General features: G+C 33.8%; 1 pseudogene; it reads right to left on the bottom strand.

The window, feature by feature from the left end:
* Positions 1–560: 560 nt before the first annotated feature.
* LOC107903643 (pentatricopeptide repeat-containing protein At1g62930, chloroplastic-like) lies at positions 561–5,309 on the bottom strand (annotated as a pseudogene).
* Between the last annotated feature and the right edge of the window lie 1,929 nt (positions 5,310–7,238).

The following is a 7,238-nucleotide window of genomic DNA, read 5'->3' on the forward strand; positions in this document are numbered from 1 at the left end:
CAGTCGTTTTGATGTCAGACTCAACATTGTCGCCGTCGATTTTTAATTTTCACTATTATGGAAAAAAATCATGCTTCACGATAGCTAATAACTTTTCTAGGTTCCGTGTGCCAAAATTTTTTCTCCAATTTTTTTTTCCCATTCTGGGCCTAATTTTAGGTAAATTCCATGTCAATCTGCCACATTTGCGAATTGGGTTAATTGGGTTTCCAATGTTGCAAGTTAATTGTCCACATCAGCGATCCTATTAAGACAATAATAGAAAACGTTAATAAATGACTGATTTGTCAGTTTTTAATAACATTAGTGTTTGTTTTGTTATTTTTCTAAAGTTGAGTGACTAAAATAAAATCTATGTGATTGTTTTGTCAACTGCCTTAAAGTTAGTGACTATTGATGTAATTTACCCAAAATAGAATTTATTGCATCTTTATTTCATTTTTAATAATTTACAATATTAAAATGATAAAATATATAATTTTATATTATTATCTATTTATTTTTATAATTAAATTTAAATAAAATTATTTTAAAAATATTTTATTGAAATTCAGGTTAGGCTGGGTTGAAAACAAAAATAAATTCATTGATACACACAGGAATGGACCGTGGTTGTGGGAGTATACTTGAAATATGGGATGTTGCTCGCTGCTTGAAACTGAATTGTGGCTCATTTTGGACGGTTTGAATCTTCTTTGGATCCAAGGCTTTAGACGACGTGTGGAGATTGTGAGCGACAGTGCTGCTGCTGTCCGCATCATATTGGATGAGTCTGCTGCTAAGCAGAGTATATCGCACAATTCGAGTTCTTTATAATTGGCAAAGGAAGGTCAAGAGATACATCACATTGTCCGGAAAGCCAATCCGTTTGGCCTAAGCAGGCTGCTGAATCCACCACCTGCTGCACTGAGGAGCATTCTTTGCAAGGACGGTACAGGGACTGCTGGGGATAGGCTGAAATCAGTACCCTCCTTTATATAAAAATTCAACCCTTTATTACTCAACACACGTAGATCAATGCCATTAAATCACCTTAATATTTATTTCAATTCCTTTTATTCTCAACTCATGTTTAGTTGTTCGTACTAATGCCCCTGTTTTAAATTCACAAGCAATACTGGTTTTCCCCTAATTTCTTAACATCACCACCAAAAAGATCAAGGAGTTGCTAAGATCAAGATCAACAAGCTACACAAGTCAGAACAAAATCAACAATATTGAAAATATACACTAAACCTCATTCTAGTTTCCACAATCTTTTATCACTGTGCAATGGTTATGTACAACTGATTCACATTGCAAGTGATAATCTTTGCACATTTTGTGAAACATTTCAGAGCAAGATTGATTTGTTAGAGTATATGATAAGATCCAAAAATAAAGTGGCAGTGAATATATCTGCAGAAAAGCCCTTACCAACCATTTCCATAAGAAGTTGTGTTGCCTTTGAGGTATAGCTGTTGCGAAGGAACCCCCGAATCATTACATTATAACAGCAGCTATCAGGCAAACAGTCATTATCTCCCATGCTCCCAAACAACCAGTATGCTTCATCAGGCAATCCCTGTTTACACAGTCCATTAATCATTATATGATATGTGACAACATCCGGTTTTAAACCATTGTCTGAGAGTTGATGAAATAATTCCTCGGAAAATTCGATATGCCCAGCTTTGCACAACCCATCAATTAGGATATTATATGGGACAATATCAAGTTCCAACCCACTGTTTCGCATTGCTTGAAAAAGTTTCAATGCCTCCTCAATATGACCTGTTTTGCCTAAACCATCCAGCAAAATCAAACAAGTCGCTAAATCTGGAACTTGTCCAGAAGCAAGCATCTTTCTAAACAGTTCACATGCAGTTGAAACTCTCCCTAACTGAAACAAACTCTGCATAAGAGTGTTATATGTGACAGTATTCGGGATTGGTCCCTTTAGAGATATTTCATGAAAGAGTTCCATTGCTTCGTCTAACCTTTTACCTTTGCAATATCCATTGATCATGGTGCTGTAAGTAACTATATCAGGTGCACAACCCTTCTCAATCATCAAGTTGAAAACTCTTCTAGCTTTATCCATTTCATTATGCAAGCAATGGCCGTTGATTAATGCACTAAAGGTAACAACATACCAAGAGTGTGACACGTTGGGAACCTTCAAATGAAGGCTGGTTAAAGTTTAAAGATGATGGTTCAACATTAGGTAAATTTGGCCGATGGGGTGTGGAGTGTATTTTAGAAATTTGAAAGGTCATTTATTGCTATGTTTTAGGTCCCTAAGACGTCCAAGATTCTAATTTCGCTGAAATTATGGCCCAATTAAGTTAGCTTTTCATTTCTTCTTGAACTCCTAGTGGATTAAAGACTATGGTAGACTCCGACTCCATAGTCGTGCTTACTTGGTGTATCAATGAGAAATCTAGGCCTCGGAAATATTGGCACATTTTTGCAAGCATTGATGAGATTAAGATGTTCATTCCTGAGGTACTGTTTAGAAAAAGTGGGAGAGATGCTAATGGTACGATAGATTTGTTGGCAAAATCAAGGTGCTTTCGATCTCAAATGTTTTTTTGTAGGTTGGTGATGAGCACCATTGAGTTTAATTGAGATGATAGTTTCGTTACCATCTCATCGAAGAAGATTCACCAAATCATTTGCAGCAATTATTAGACTATCAAACAACAGTATTTTGTGCCTATTTGAACGTCAGTGCTGCCATTTTAAGGTGTGCTGCAGTTGCAATAATCATAACCAATAATTCTACAAAAATAATTAAATTAACTAAGTTTGATTAAAGATAAATACTTTATTTTACGATAGTTTTGGTAATTAAATAATGAAAAGAAATATTTTTTCTGTTATGAAAATATTTATCTTGTGTCTGTTTCACTTGAAACAATTTCCAAAAAATGAGTTCAAGAAAACTTATTAAATACTGTAAAATGTTTTACATAAAATCATTAGGAAAATATTACATTTCTCCGAAAAGCATACTATTTTCCGGAAATCATTTTCCAGAAAATGTTTTCAATCAAACAAAGAAACCCCAAATTTGATTGAATTCCACACTTGGAGTTAAAAGTTCTGAGCAGCCGAAAATTATACGGATGCTATTGTCATTGCTACAGAAACTGGTTTTCCCCTTAGTTCTTACCATTACCACCAACAAGATTCTCACTTGCAACACAAAGTCAGAACAAAATTAACAATATTGAAAATATACACTAAAACTCATTCTAGTTTCCACAATCTTTTATCACTGTACAATGGTTATGTACAAACTGATTCACATTTGCAAGTTATGGTCTTTACACAATTTGTGAAACATTTCAGAGCAAGATTGATTTATTAGAGTATATGATAAACTCCAAAAATAAGGTGGCAGTGAATATATCTGCAGAAAAGCCCTTACCAACCATTTCCATAAGAAGTTGCGTTGCCTTTGAGGTATAGCTGTTGCGAAGGAAACCCCGAATCATTACATTATAACAGCAGCTAATAGGCAAACAGTCATTATCTCCCATGCTCCCAAACAACCTGTATGCTTCATCTGGCAATCCCTCTTTACACAGTCCATTAATCATTATACAATATGTGACAACATTCGGTTTTAAACCATTGTCTGAGAGTTGATGAAATAATTCCTTGGCAAATTCGAGATGCCCAGCTTTGCACAACCCATCAATTAGGATATTATATGGGACAATATCAAGTTCCAACCCACTGTTTCGCATTGCTTGAAAAAGTTTCAATGCCTCCTCCATATGACCTGTTTTGCCTAAACCATTCAGCAAAATCGAACAAGTCACTAAATCTGGAACTTGTCCAGAAGCAAGCATCTTTCTAAACAGTTCACATGCAGTTGAAACTCTCCCTAACTGATACATACTTTGCAAGAGAGTGTTGTATGTTAAAATATTCGGGATTGGTCCCTTTCGAGATATTTCATGAAAGAGTTCCATTGCTTTGTCTAACCTATTAGCTTTGCAATATCCATTGATCATGGTGTTGTAAGTAACTATATCAGGTGCAGAACCCTTCTCAATCATCAAGTTGAAAACTTTTCTAGCTTTATCCATTTTGTTCTGCAAGCAATGACCATTAACTAATGTATTATAGGTAACAACATTAGGCTCAATGCCTCGCTTTATCATTGCGTCAACAATATCCTCAGCTTCAGAGACCATCCCTTCCTTGCAATGCGCATCAACCAATGTACTATACGTGACAACATCGGGCTCAATGCCTTGCTTTCTCATTGTGTCAACGGTCTCTACAGCTTTAGAAATCGTTCCTTCCTTGCAAAGAGCATCAACCAATGTACTATACGTGACAATATTAAGTGAAATATTGTTATCCACCATTTCATTCAAGAGCCTTGTTGCCTCCTGCTGCTGGCCCGAATTACACATGCCATGAATTAAGCAAGTGTAAGTAAAGATATTTGGTCTAATGCCCTTAACCTTCATTTCAGATAAGAGATTGAGAGCCTCCTGTAACAAACCGTTCTTACAAAGGCAGTCAATGACAGTGCTATATGCTACAATATCGGGTTCATAACCTCGGCTTTCCATCAGCCTTAGAAACCTAACAACTCTACCAGTATTACCAGTCTTACACAACCCCTTAAGCATTGTACAGTAAACAATCAAATTAGGTTGATACCCTTTTTCAGTCATTTCATCGAACATACAAACGGCCTCAAAAATTTTACTTTGATTACAAAGCCCATTAATCAAAGTTGAAAAAACTACAACATCAGGCTCAACACCTAACTTCAGCATTTTCCCCAAAACAGAAAACCCAAAATCAATTCGACCTAATGACAAAAGCAATTAATCAAGATGTTTATAGAATAAACATTATGGGAAATTCCCAATAATTCGATCTGTCTATACTTAGAAACAACAATGGCATAATGTTTCATCTTAACAATGGCTCCTAATAATTTATTGAATTCCACAATTGAAGGCTTTGGGTACTTTTCAATCATATTATTGAACAAACTCAAAGCATGATCAACATTATCGAAGTGGTGGTCTCTTTTTCCCTTTCCTCTAACAGGCATGGACATGGGTTTCTTACTTAGGCATTCGATGTGGGTAGCAATAGTGCTAGAAGAAGAAGAAAAAGAGTGGAAATTAGAAAGATGGCTTCCAGCATTAACAACCGAACGAAGAATAAAAGAAGAAGGAAGCTTACCCATATCTTGAAAGCAGAAATGGCAGCGGCAGTAGCAGAAGAAGTGTAAATTTTGGGTTGCGAAGTGGTGTTTAGGGAAAGGGTTGGGAGCGTAATTTGGGTTTTTTATTTTTTTTAATGAGAATAATAATATTTAATAAAAAAATTAAACTTTTTTTTGAAATGCAATCGTCAATTATTAAACTTATAAATCTTCCTTTTAAATTTAATAAAATTACTATTTACTTTTAAATGGAATATTAACTTCAAAAGATTTTTAGACTAACTTTAATAAAATTTATTAAATTTAAAGTTAAATTTAATAAAATATACTAAGATTACAATACAATTAAAACTTAAATCTATAAAATATACAATACAATTAAATTTATATTTTTATAATCTATAAATTATAAGTTATAAGTTATAATTTATAACTTCAAAAGATTTTTAGACTAACTTTAATAAAATTTATTAAATTTATCCCTAACTGCATATAATTTGATTTCAACATAACCATAAACATTAAAATCCTAATCACATTTGATTTTTATAAAAAAAAAAATTTAAATAAGTACGGTAAAATCTTCAAACTTACCCATATTCTGTTGTCTGACAGCTTCGACCTTTCTTTGCTAAAAAATAATTATCTCTTAGTACAAAATTTGGATGATGTTTCCATTTGTTTCTATTGAAAATAGACCATTAATAACTTAAACATGTAAATTTGAGGCCCTAATTATTTTTCTCTAATTTTTGATGATTTTCCAAAGTCATAACAGGGGAACCCGAATTCATTCTGATATTGTCTCACAAAGTTTATTATATCTCATGATTTACATTTCCATTACTTACACCATTTTCTTCTATGAGAAACTAGTCTGAATATTTTTAATTCCATTTTTTTTCCATCCTCTACTTCGATTTTCATAATTTATGGCGATTTTTCAAAATTAGCCTATTGCTGCTGTTCAAACAGCAAGCAATTTTGGCTTTTCACCGAATCCTTTTTTTTTGTCGTTTTGGGTACACAACTGGTTTTGTTTAACACTAAAGCAGTCCCCGAGCATTCCAAAGCCTATAATTGAACAAATATCACTAATTTAATCTCACATAACGTGATCCCAAATCGAACTCGTATCGAGGTTTTAACCCATTAGCGACTAAACCTTACCTTCAACTGATGAACAATAATTCCCACACAAACTAAGACTCTGATTGGTGATTACGAGCCCTTGAATCCTCCCCTAATTGGCATAAACAAAACATTTTAGAAGAAAGTTAACAAACGGAGACAAATCACTTATCTAAAACTTACCAAACGATCGCAAACAAACTTGGAGCAAAACGAGACAGAGTGGGAAAAAGAAAATCATGAAGATGAAGGGTGAAAGAGAATAAAAATTCGGCAGCAATGAAGAGAGAAACGGCAAAAGGGTGGAGGGATTTTGGGGAAAGTAAAAAAAAAAGAAAGAAAGAAAAGATAAACAAAATATTTGATAACCACCCAGTTGAAACCATTTTTTTGTAAAACGGGGTCAACTTAGATTTTGAAAATGAAAACAAACACGGGAGTCGCCACCAATCCTTTTTAATGAGGTGTGATCGGGTCACCTCGAAAAAGTAGTTATTTTAATGAACGATTTGATTTATGAAAACAACAATTTTGGTCCACAAATTCAGAAAGACAGGTTTTGGAGTCGGTTACGTACGAGGAAGGATTAGCACTCTCGTAATGCCCAAAATTGGTACCTAGCTGACTAATTAATGTCTTTGTGTCAAAAATTGAGAACTTTGAAGAGATTGAAAATACGATCATTTGTTAAAATATTGCTTAATTGAAAAAAATTAGAAATAAGCATATTTCACGTTAATCGAGAAAAAGAATTATATCCCGTGAGTTAGGATACAATATCTTAAATCCCCAAAACAAGACTAAACACCAAAAGTTTTATTATTTTAAAAGATATTTAACTATCTCGATTTTAGAAAAGAAATCATGTCTCGTAAGTTAAAACACGATCTCTTATTAATTTCCGAGATCGTAAAAAAAA

Source organism: Gossypium hirsutum, chromosome D05 (assembly GCF_007990345.1).
Source record: "Gossypium hirsutum isolate 1008001.06 chromosome D05, Gossypium_hirsutum_v2.1, whole genome shotgun sequence".
Taxonomy (NCBI): domain Eukaryota; kingdom Viridiplantae; phylum Streptophyta; class Magnoliopsida; order Malvales; family Malvaceae; genus Gossypium; species Gossypium hirsutum.